Source organism: Xyrauchen texanus, chromosome 38, assembly GCF_025860055.1.
Source record: "Xyrauchen texanus isolate HMW12.3.18 chromosome 38, RBS_HiC_50CHRs, whole genome shotgun sequence".
NCBI classification, from domain to species: Eukaryota; Metazoa; Chordata; class Actinopteri; order Cypriniformes; family Catostomidae; genus Xyrauchen; species Xyrauchen texanus.
In genome coordinates, this window is record NC_068313.1 from 2,556,825 (window position 1) to 2,569,468 (window position 12,644).

General features: G+C 42.6%; 1 pseudogene; it reads left to right on the top strand.

Annotated features, from left to right (window-relative positions):
• Nucleotides 1-562: 562 nt before the first annotated feature.
• Nucleotides 563-6,770, top strand: LOC127632047 (E3 ubiquitin/ISG15 ligase TRIM25-like; annotated as a pseudogene).
• Nucleotides 6,771-12,644: the final 5,874 nt, after the last annotated feature.

Consider the following 12,644-nt stretch of genomic DNA (forward strand, 5'->3'; position numbering starts at 1 on the left):
TATCGAAGTATTATACCTTTTTTATGATGCATAGTTAGTCATGAATAAATAAGACTTGAATGTTAATAACATACAGTTAATGCAAACAATTCCAATCACAAGATCGCCGGCGATACCTGCCAGTGAAGGAGATAACCAGTGAGGTTGAGGTTCACAGTCCTCTTGAACTCTCTTCCAGATTTAATTCCACTTCACCATTGGCTGATTGTGTGTCCAGGACACTGTGATCACAGTCTGATAAACTGAAGGTCCGAGAGTTCTTGACAAACTGAACTATCTTAAGGGATTCTGTGATTGGTACAGTTCAATTGAAATTAATAGGTTTAGAGAAGACTGAATCCATGAAGCTTTACAGCATCAGAACTAATATGCTCTTAAACCTGAACTACATCTGTTGATTTAGTGAAAAACTACAGATGGACATGAGAACTGATTACAAACAGAAATGGCAGTAAGATCCAGCGTGAGTCTGACACCTAGTGAACATTATCTGTAAAAACACAAACTTGTTTTGCACACGCCTCTCAAACATTGAACCAGGAAACTGTGTCAACTGATCATTTCAGGGAAACAGAAACTAAAGTGCTGTCGAGCTGTTGTACGTGTCTCTCTATCTCAGAGTACATGCAGTAAAATGGCAGAATATATTCCAGTGGCTCATGAGCAGTTCTGCTGTTCTATCTGTCTGGATCTACTGAAGGATCCAGTGACCATTCCCTGTGGACACAGTTACTGTATGAGCTGTATTACAGACTGCTGGAATCAGGATGATGTGAAGGGAGTCTACAGCTGTCCTCAGTGCAGACACACATTCACTACAAGACCTGTGTTATATAAAAATACCATGCTAGTTGAAATGGTGGAGAAACTGAAGACGATGAAACTCCAAACAGCTGTTCCTGTTCACTGTTACGCTGGAGCTGGAGATGTGGAGTGTGACGTCTGTACTGGAAGAAAACACAAAGCTGTCAAGTCCTGTCTGGAGTGTCTGAACTCTTACTGTCAAAATCACCTTGAACAACATGAGAATCTCTTCCAAGGTAAGAGACACAATCTGATGGACGCTACAGGACGATTCCAGGAGATGATCTGCCATCAACACAATAAGCTTCTGGAGGTTTTCTGTCGTACTGATCAGAAGTGTATCTGCATGTTGTGCACGATGGATGATCACAAAAATCACGACACCGTATCAGCTTCTGCCGAGAGGACTAAGAAGCAGGTATGAATTGTATAGGGTGTAGTTCCAGCATCTACCAGCAGGTGTTAACAGGGTCCTGCTAACCCACAATTCCTGACCCCCTGGTTCCGACTGCAGGATGACATTATTGACAGATAACATGAGCTCCACTGCCTGCACTTTATTGGTAGTTGTTGCATGGGGTCCCTGCTCATATTTACATAAAGTTATTCTTAAATGCTCAAATTTTAATTTCGCCAACTCACATTGGTAATGAATGACGGTTGCTTTTGTCACTGCAAATATCTGTCTTAGTAAATGCACCTGTAAACTGTGTTTTTATCCTAACCAGCCACATCCGCATCAAGCAATGAGTGACAACACATTACAGCAGTGCTAGTCATCTAGTGGCCCACAGGCCAAATCTGGTTCATTTGCCCTCCAGATAAAAAAATATGTATACGTGCACAGTCCTCATCGTTGCACGCCATCGGTGCATAAATGAACTAAAATATATTATTTTCAATAAAAGTATGTTTTTATTTTCAAAGTAAAGTTCATAAAGACCTGTTTGTAATTTGAGGTTGTGAAGTCGTTCTGTTCGTCAGTCAAAGCTTCAGAAGTAATTTATGGCCAGATCTTAAAAACTGTTAAATGAATACCCCCGACTATTTTAATGTAATAAATCCACAGCAATAAAGTCGCAGTGAGGTTCCTTGATGGCTGTAGTTCTATTGGGTGTTGTGACGTATTTCCTGTATCAGACACAGACACACACACACACACACACACACTGTGATGGGGTGAACAAGAGACAGATACAGTGGGAGGCATTAATTGGAAATAATAATAAAAGGAAAATGTCCATAAATGGGATAATAAAGTTTCTTGGGGGGAATAGTGTTCATAACAAAGGGGGAATCTGGCATCCTCGCGGTTAAGACGGGGCTCTGTGAATGGTGGGATAGTGAAAGTTGGGTCCTCAAGCCGCAAATGCTCCCCTCAAGGGTCCACGGCACAACATGTGTAGTTCTCCCCCAGTGACTCATCTAATGGCGCTTTTCCACTGCATGGTACAGCTCAACTGAACTCGACTCTGCTTGCTTTTGGGGGGTTTTCCACTGTGGATAACAGTGGAAGTATTTTTAGTACCCCCTTGGTTGAATTTCCAAGCAAGCTGAGCCGATACTAAATGTGATGTCAAAACCTTGAAGATCACTGATTGGTCAGAGAAAATCGTCACCACCAGTGTCCTTGCTTTTAGCTAGATGGCAGGTTAGCTTACCCTCGTGTGCCGTCTTTGAGCTAACACAGTGATGTTCTGCGCTTTGGTGTATGATTTCCCAAACTTTTTTTTACTGTATTTTGTCTTGCTGCCGACAGCCTCCTTTGAAACAAAGTTTGTCGTTTTGCTGTGAAAAACTGCCACATGCCGAGAATCAAGAACACCATTCATTCATTGCTCCTTTGTTGTGTGTTTGTGTCACATTTAAGATGATGTCATGACAGTAGAAGCTGCGCAACTATGACAATCAGCCTTTAATCCCACCCACGTTGAGTCTGCACCAAACAGCAGTGGAAAAGCAAGCTGAAAAAAGTCAAGCGAGCAGAGTCGAGTCAAATCATAACATGCTGTGGAAAAGTGCTATAATCGGCCCGGGGTGTTCCGTGAACCCTCCCAGCTCTGGTCTTGGGCTTGCGAGGATGCCAGTGGGTGCACACATGGAGATTTTAAGCCGGCTCCCCGAGAAGAGATGCACTATGTTTTAAAGACAGCGGTGATGAAGCATTATTCACATCAGGTGTGCTTCATCCACCGCTGTCAGAATGAGTCTTATTAGTTATGCACCTCTTCTCGCTCTTCTGCCCAACTCCCATCGTGAGCCTGGATGAAGGGTGGCACTAAGAGGCAGTGGGACAATGACGAGACAGAGGGGTGGACACAGACTGCCACACAGATAAACACACACACAGACACATACACACACACACAGATACACACACACACAGACAGAACACACACACAGACATGCACACACAGAGAGACAGACACGCACACACACACACAGACACATACACACACACACACAAATACAAACACAAATACACAGACACACACACAGACAGACAGACACGCACACACACAGACACACACAGACACATACACACACAAATACACACACACAGACACACACACACAGACACAAATAAACACACACAAATACACAGACACACACAAACACACAGACAGACACGCACGCACACACAGACACACACACACACAGACACGCACACACACAGACACATACACACACAAATACACAGACACATACACGCACACAAATATACACAGACACACACACACACACACACAGACAGACACGCACACACACATACAGACACACACACACACAAATACATAGACACACACAAACACATACACACACAAATACACACACACAGACACATACACGCACACAAATATACACAGACACACACACACACAGACACATACACACACAGACACACACACACACAGACAGACACACACACAGACACGCACACACAAAGACAAACACACCCAGACAGACACGCACGCACACACACACACAGACAGACACACACACACACAGACACGCACACACACACAGAGACAGACACGCTCACACACACAGACACATACACACACACAAATACACACACACACAGACACACACATCCTTTTCCACTGTACTGCTCACACTAGAGCCGGTTGGATGGGTAACTGGATTGGTCTGCTTTTCCACTGACTGAAGAACTGAATGATGATCTAACGGACAACATTAATACAAAACCAACCATATAAAAATTTTAAAAGAATAATAATAAAAAAGAATCATTTTTAGTTCCTGTTTGAAATCATGTTTTGTGAAAACTGAAATATAACAATAATGATTTTGTATCATACAGTATAGATCTGAGATTTTAATGCAGTTTGTTTGATCAACAGAGTCACTTGGAGGAGACACAGAAAAAATCCCAACAGAGAATCCAGGAGAGCGAGAAAAAGATGGAGGAGGTGAGAAGAGCTGTGGAGTCTCACAAGGTGAGTTTTGAGAAGAGGAAAAGAGAAGTTTGAGACTCACAGACTGTGTGAGGTGTCAGTAAGAGCTGATTGTAATGTGTGTGTAACAGCGCTCTGCACAGACAGCAGTGGAGGACAGTGAGAGGATCTTTACTGAACTGATGAGCTCCATTGAGAGAAGACGCTCTGAGATGATACAGCTGATCAGAGATCAGGAAAAGGCTGCAGTGAGTCGAGCTGAAGGACTCTTGGAGCGACTGGAGCAGGAGATTACTGATCTGAGGAGGAGAGTCACTGAGCTGGAGCAGCTTTCACATACACATCATCCAGTTCCTGCAGGTAACACATCTCCTCATTAATATTCATCACACTGAGAACATCAAGAACATCATAGAATAATAGCACATACAGAACAGATACAGTCAAAGTGTTTGATCATTTTCATTGAATCATCACAGTATGTGACTGTAGTGGAGGTGATGAAGGTTTTTGTCTCTGTATTATCATGTTGTTTTTCTGTAGAGTTTTCAGTCTTTCTCTACACCTCCTGGATCTTCAGTCTTACCCAACATCACTGTCAGTTCTCTCCTGTCTTTTGATGAGGTGATCAAATCTGTCTCTCAACTGAAACAACAACTGGAGGATTTCTGCACAGAACACATTGACAAGATATCTGACAGAGGTAAAGTATCAGAGATTCATCGAAATCAAACATAATAAATGTACATACAATGTGAAAATGACAGTAACTGTGTCTGTTTATTACCATAGTAACATGCATTGAAATTATCACTGATGAACCCAAGACCAGGAATGACCTTGTACGATGTAAGTCACTATAAAGAATCAAACAACACATGCTACTGTAAGATGAAATATATATACATATCAATGTGAAATAACACAAGATTAACAGACATGAGAGCAGATTTGAGAAGGTTTGGTCTTAAAAATCTGTTCAGCTTTAAAACAGCAGAAAAAAACGGAGTTTCATTCTTCAGTCTCAGAATTATAAATTACATTCGAGTTATTATTAAACTTCATAGAATTGCTACAAAACAAGTTCAAATGTACAATAAATATAAGAAAAGTAAATATTTAATATTTATACATTATTGACATGTATCCAATAACACACGATAACAATGTTATTTATTACAGATATGAGTATTGAGAATACAAATATATATTCTTAGTTACAGATGCTAATATATATTATAAGTATGTCATTAAATATTGTTGCTCACCTTCACCCAATGAAACAAACACACACAGAAACATACAGTACTGTATATACATGCACACACTGACAAGATTGACTCAATGAAATGAAATGTCGTGTGTTTTTATCTCATCAGATTTCCATCAGTTCACAGTGGATCTAAACACAGTGAATGAAAACCTCCATCTGTCTGAAGAGAACAGAGTGATTAAATACACTGACACACTCCAGCGTTATCCTGATCATCCAGATAGATTTGATTATTATCATCAGGTGTTGTGTAGAGAGAGTGTGTGTGGACGCTGTTACTGGGAGATCGAGTGGAGTGGTGTTGCGTTTATATCAGTGTCATATAAGAGCATCAGCAGGAAGGGACGGGGTAATGAGTGTATGTTTGGACGTAATGATCAGTCCTGGAGTTTGTCCTGTTCTCCGTTCAGTTACTCATTCTCTCACAATAACATACAGACTGATCTCTGTGTCTCCTCCAGATGTTGTAGAATAGGAGTGTATGTGGATCACAGTGCAGGAACTCTGTCCTTCTACAACGTCTCTGACACACTGACCCTCATCCACAGAGTCCACACCACATTCACTCAACCTCTATATCCTGCGTTTTTTATTAATTGGGGATCATCAGTGAAACTGTGTGATGTAACAAATTAGAAAAGAAGTTTCGCTTCATGATATCAAGTTTGTACCGCACAGTAATAAAATTATTTATTGTACAAAAGAGAAATAAACTCCTTAAAATCAACATTTAACATGTCATATAGGCTGAATATGATTTTAGTTTGTTTGATGGTTTTAGATGGTCTTTAAACAGATCAATGTTTATCATGATTTATATCTTTATTTTCTTTAACTTGTGTAGTTTTGTTGATGTATTTTGAGGATGAGTTCATGTCACACAACCAGTCCATGTTGACAAGCTTCTTTCAGGATGAATTTGTGATAAAATACTGTTGAGTTTGATTGGACACAATGAAAATGAGGTGTTTGTTTTTCCAACATCTTCGGAGGTAAATTGGAGCTGGCAGTTCACATTCGTATGACACACTGCACTTTTACATGATACAAGCATTTCATTTTTTTACGTGTAATTCTGATAAAAACTATTTTTTTTCAACTTTTCGTAATTTTTGTTAAAATGTGCAGTTGACATGAAATTTCAAACAGTGACAGCTCGTATTATATCACATGCACGTTCATGACATTAAAGGAAATTACATGTGTACTTTTTTTTAAATGAATTTAATTAAAATGCTTAAATGTGATTAAAATTGTTGTAAACGAAATGTAAATAAAACATACTCTTCATATGTACACGTGTGTGTGTATAGTGGCACCCCTCCCCCATCCCGGTTGCTCATATTAACTATAATGTGATGTGTGAATAACATGAGAAGATGGACAGAGGTGTCGTACAGAGGTATTTTAAATGTCCTTGTTTTGTCTTCTGGAGTTTTATGAGCACAGAGGCATATCAGTACGTCTACAGCGTGATGGGAAGAGCTTGTAAATTTATGAATACTCATACTCATGAAATCAAATAAATACATAAAATACTCATGATTACTTTTGACAACTCTATAACCTGAAAATCCTCTTCGCTAATTATTTACACTTTGATATCAACACCATATATATATATATATATACAGTGAGGAAAATAAGTATTTGAACACCCTGCTATTTTGCAAGTTCTCCCACTTAGAAATCATGGAGGGGTCTGAAATTGTCATCGTAGGTGCATGTCCACTGTGAGAGACATAATCTAAAAAAAATAATCCAGAAATCACAATGTATGATTTTTTAACTATTTATTTGTATGATACAGCTGCAAATAAGTATTTGAACACCTGTCTATCAGCTAGAATTCTGACCCTCAAAGACCTGTTAGTCTGCCTTTAAAATGTCCACCTCCACTCCATTTATTATCCTAAATTAGATGCACCTGTTTGAGGTCGTTAGCTGCATAAAGACACCTGTCCACCCCATACAGTAAGAATCCAACTACTAACATGGCCAAGACCAAAGAGCTGTCCAATGACACTAGAGACAAAATTGTACACCTCCACAAGGCTGGAAAGGGCTACGGGGAAATTGCCAAGCAGCTTGGTGAAAAAAAGGTCCACTGTTGGAGCAATCATTAGAAAATGGAAGAAGCTAAACATGACTGTCAATCTCCCTCGGACTGGGGCTCCATGCAAGATCTCACCTCGTGGGGTCTCAATGATCCTAAGAAAGGTGAGAAATCAGCCCAGAACTACACGGGAGGAGCTGGTCAATGACCTGAAAAGAGCTGGGACCACCGTTTTCAAGGTTACTGTTGGTAATACACTAAGACGTCATGGTTTGAAATCATGCATGGCACGGAAGGTTCCCCTGCTTAAACCAGCACATGTCAAGGCCCGTCTTAAGTTTGCCAATGACCATTTGGATGATCCAGAGGAGTCATGGGAGAAAGTCATGTGGACAGATGAGACCAAAATAGAACTTTTTGGTCATAATTCCACTAACCGTGTTTGGAGGAAGAAGAATGATGAGTACCATCCCAAGAACACCATCCCTACTGTGAAGCATGGGGGTGGTAGCATCATGCTTTGGGGGTGTTTTTCTGCACATGGGACAGGGCTGACTGCACTGTATTAAGGGAGGATGACCGGGGCCATGTATTGTGAGAGTTTGGGGAACAACCTCCTTCCCTCAGTTAGAGCATTGAAGATGGGTCGAGGCTGGGTCTTCCAACATGACAATGACCCGAAGCACACAGCCAGGATAACCAAGGAGTGGCTCTGTAAGAAGCATATCAAGGTTCTGGCGTGGCCTAGCCAGTCTCCAGACCTAAACCCAATAGAGAATCTTTGGAGGGAGCTCAAACTCCGTGTTTCTCAGCGACAGCCCAGAAACCTGACTGATCTAGAGAAGATCTGTGTGGAGGAGTGGGCCAAAATCCCTCCTGCAGTGTGTGCAAACCTGGTGAAAAACTACAGGAAACGTTTGACCTCTGTAATTGCAAACAAAGGCTACTGTACCAAATATTAACATTGATTTTCTCAGGTGTTCAAATACTTATTTGCAGCTGTATCATACAAATAAATAGTTAAAAAATCATATATTGTGATTTCTGGATTATTTTTTTTAGATTATGTCTCTCACAGTGGACATGCACCTACGATGACAATTTCAGACCCCTCCATGATTTCTAAGTGGGAGAACTTGCAAAATAGCAGGGTGTTCAAATACTTATTTTCCTCACTGTATATAGCAACTGCTAGATCGGAAGTTCAAAGACACATTTTTCAGGTTTTGTTTTTCTTGATCCCCTCGTAGTGAACAGAGGTATGTGTGTGGTAATGTGTTTTGCACTCAGAAAATGTGTTCATGTTTTCGACATTGTTTTGGAATTATCCCAGTGCTTCACTGACTTTCGCGGTGCTGGCACCATAAGTATGAATTTGAAGTGGAAAGCTGTGATACCTGTTTGTATTTTTATATTATTCCTATCCGCTGTTCACTGTAGGTGAATAAGTTAGAATATGTTTCCTGCTCGTCTGCACTAATCTATGGGTGCCAGTGGGCAGGCCCGCTGTCGGGGGGTGGGGGGGGTCAAAGGGTACAGATGACCCTGTGCCCAAGGCCCAGGGGGGCCCATGCCAAGGTCTATGTTTGACCCTTAATGGGATCAAGTACAGGAATTTACTTACTGACTTATATCACCAAAAAATGAGTGTATATGTATTTACATGATAAATAGATTAATTTTTATCATTAAAACACGTTTCAACTTGTCATCTGATTTTGATACCCCATCCCCCCGCTGTTATTGTAAAAATGGTTCGGTCGAAACACCTGGCCAATCAGATGTGCAGAATACACACAATGTGCATTGTGCAAAGCGGGGACTGACTAGAGAGTCAAAATCCCTCACCAAAGGCTAAAATGAGGGGCACAAAAAAGAAAAGCATACAAATAGAGAGCAAAAGTGAACGAAAGAAGCAGAGAGGCGATGGCCAAATTTCTTGCCAAGCATGAAGCACTAGGTATGACGTGGCAAAAGCGAGGAGCTAGTGTAGACTAGCAAATAAAACTGCAGATAGCTAGTTTAACCTTTAAATAACGTTAGCACGTTCACTTAACTAGATAAGATATTAATATAAAAGATAGATATAAATGCCCTTATAAGTAGGGGTGGGTACCAAAACCCGGTATTAAACAGGCCCCGGTGCTAAATTATTAAAGACCGTAGTATTGATAAGCTCCGACATTACGGTTCTTTTTACGTTTTGGTGTAATTTATAATCACGCTGATGCAGTTTCTCTAATCTGTTTCGGAGCTGCGCTCCACACACACACACACACACACACACACACACACACACACACACTAGAGGACCAGATCCCAACAAACCAAATGTGGGACAAAGAGTAGCTATGTTAATGTGGGACACGTTACCAATGCTGAGAAGTCAAAAAAATTTAAATGACGTCTATCTAAATTAAAAAATAAACAGCAATTAAATTTTACGCACTGTGTAGGATAATTTGCGCAGTTTGATTGACATCATACACAGCCCCTTGATGACAGCCTTCCCTGCTTTCTTCACAGTCATTGGATATAATTATTTTATTGTCATTTTAGATTTGTTTCCAGTGAGACAAATCTAAAGTTTATAGTGACTTTGCTGTTGTAAACAATACTGTTGCTACTCTAGAAACAACATTCTTTTAAAAAATAATATATTTTTATCAATTATTTAATAATAAATGTTGCGATGTTGCCAGACTTCTTTGTAGCACCCTTTAGGGTAAAATAATTGGATGAGGAGGTTAATGCCAATATATGGACTCCTCGTCTGGGTGGTGTTGACCACGCCCTTCTTGACTATTTTGTGAGTCGTGTACTAGGGGAGATCAGGTATGTTTTGGGGGCGAAGGGGGACTCTGAAATGCTTTTACCCGTCACGGGTGTTCTCCGGCTAATGTAGCCCGGTAGGACTGCTATTAAAGCTTTCACACCAGCTTTAAAATTGTTCTCACTTGACTGACCAGTTGGGTGGGAAATCAATTGGACCAAGAGACTATTTTCTTTTTCCCATATTTTGTGTCCATATTGGGGGTGGTTTAGGTGCCCTACTTTCATCTTCTACCCAGGGCAGAGTTCCCCTTCTGTCACTCACTCGACGTTGTGTCGAATGTAGTGACACAAGGGGTCTTCCTTGGGAGTCTCGCGTACCTCTGAACTTGAGAAAAGGCCAATGAGAAATTGGCAGACAGAATTTCTGCTTCAGAAAAGCATGTCCCGCCCCCAGACATACGTGTATAAAGGGAAGCAGGCGTGCGTCTGTCAGATTTTTTCTTCGGAGCCGAGCGGTTGTGCAGCAGCAAGCTGAAGTTTCACCACTGTTCCACTCACCTCTGTTGGCAAAAGCACTGCTGTTGGATCCTATGGCGCATTTCCAGCGGCGTTCTATATCTGCATGCTGTGCAGTCAACGCCCCTGGTCGTGTTTTCCCTCCTAAAAGAGTTTGATTAATCTAAAAGAGTTTACTTTCATTCACAAAAGAGCAATACAGGACAAGTCTTTTTAAAGATGCCTTTCCGCCTCGTTGATGCCTAGTTTCTGGATGCGGTCGATATCTCTCCAAGACTGACGGTCATAGACGCTGCCTTGTGTGCCTGGGCAGCGATCACACTGAGGCAGCGTTTGTGGATGGTTCATGTACTCACTGCGAGAACATGACCATGGCAGCGTTGCGGTCGCAGCTTTCATTTCTTAAAGTGAACGCCACTTCAGCCACCCCCCGCGTCGGGAGCCCCCAGAATTGGATGATGAATTTGCCGCTGTATCGGAGAGCGTTCAGGCGTCTGACACAGAGGACTCGACTGGGCAGCAAAATTCGGTTCAGCCCACCCAGTCTGAGGCTTGTCCGGTTCCCTGGACGCAGTCACCTCACCTCCGGACCCGCGACTGCCCATCCCTCAGCCTCTAAGCCACCCCCTGCCAGGTGTGCGGAGGTAGCTAAGTTCTTTGAGTCTTTTCTCAGCACCCAAGCCTCGGGACGCCCTTTTGCCTCCCAACGGGTTATTACCTGCTCCTCCCCACTTATCTAATTCATCCTTCTAGTGCCCCTCGCGTGGAGCTTGGACGCATTGCTTTCGCTGTCCAACCCGTCACGTTGGTTGGCCAGGACCATCCGACTCGGCTACATTGATTAAATTCGCCAGGCTCCCGCTTAGTTTCAGCGGTATTTGCTCCACCTCAGTGCGCGGCGAAAAAGCCAGCACTTTACAACTCTGCCACTCAAGGATGCGATAGAGCCCGTCCCTCCAGCTGAGATGAAGAAGGATTTCTACAGCCCTTACTTCATCATACCCAAAAAAGGAGGTGGGTTGCGGCCAATCTTGGACTTGCGAGTTCTCAACCGGGTTTTGCACAAACTCCCGTTCAAAATATCACGCAGAAGACAGATTAGTTCGTCATCAAGATTGGTTCGCGGTGGTAGACCTGAAGGACCTTCCATGTCTCCATCTTGCCTCGACACCGACCCTTCCTACGGTTCGTGTTCGACGGCCATGTGTATCAGTACAAGGTCCTCCCCTTCGGCCTGTCCCTGTCCCCTCGCGTCTTCACGAAGATCACAGAGACAGCCCTTGCACCGCTACGGGAAGTGGGCATCTGCATACTCAACTACCTCGACAACTGGCTTATTCTAGCTCACTCTCGAGAGTTACAATGCGCTCACAGGGACCAGGTGATCAGGTCAGATCACCTCAGCCATCTAGGGCTTCAGGTCAACTGGGAAAAGAGAAAGCTCAACCCGGTTCAGAGCATCTCTTTTCTTGGCATGGAGTTAGACTAAGTCTCAATGACAGCACACCTCACGAACGAGCGCCTGCAGTCTGTGCTCAGGTGCCTCGCTCTCTTCGAGCCCAGCACAGCTGTTCCTCTAAAACAATTCCAGAGGCTCCTGGGGCATCCTTGGCCGCGGTCGCGTCGCTCGGGTTGATGCATATGAGAATGTTTCAGCACTGGCTTGAGACTCAAGTCCTGAGATGGGCATGGCCATGTGTGAATCACCCCCTCCTGCCATCAGACTTTCAACTCTTGGACAGACCTTTGTTTTCTTCGGGCCGGTGTCCCCCTACAGCAGGTGGTCAGACGTGTCGTGGTC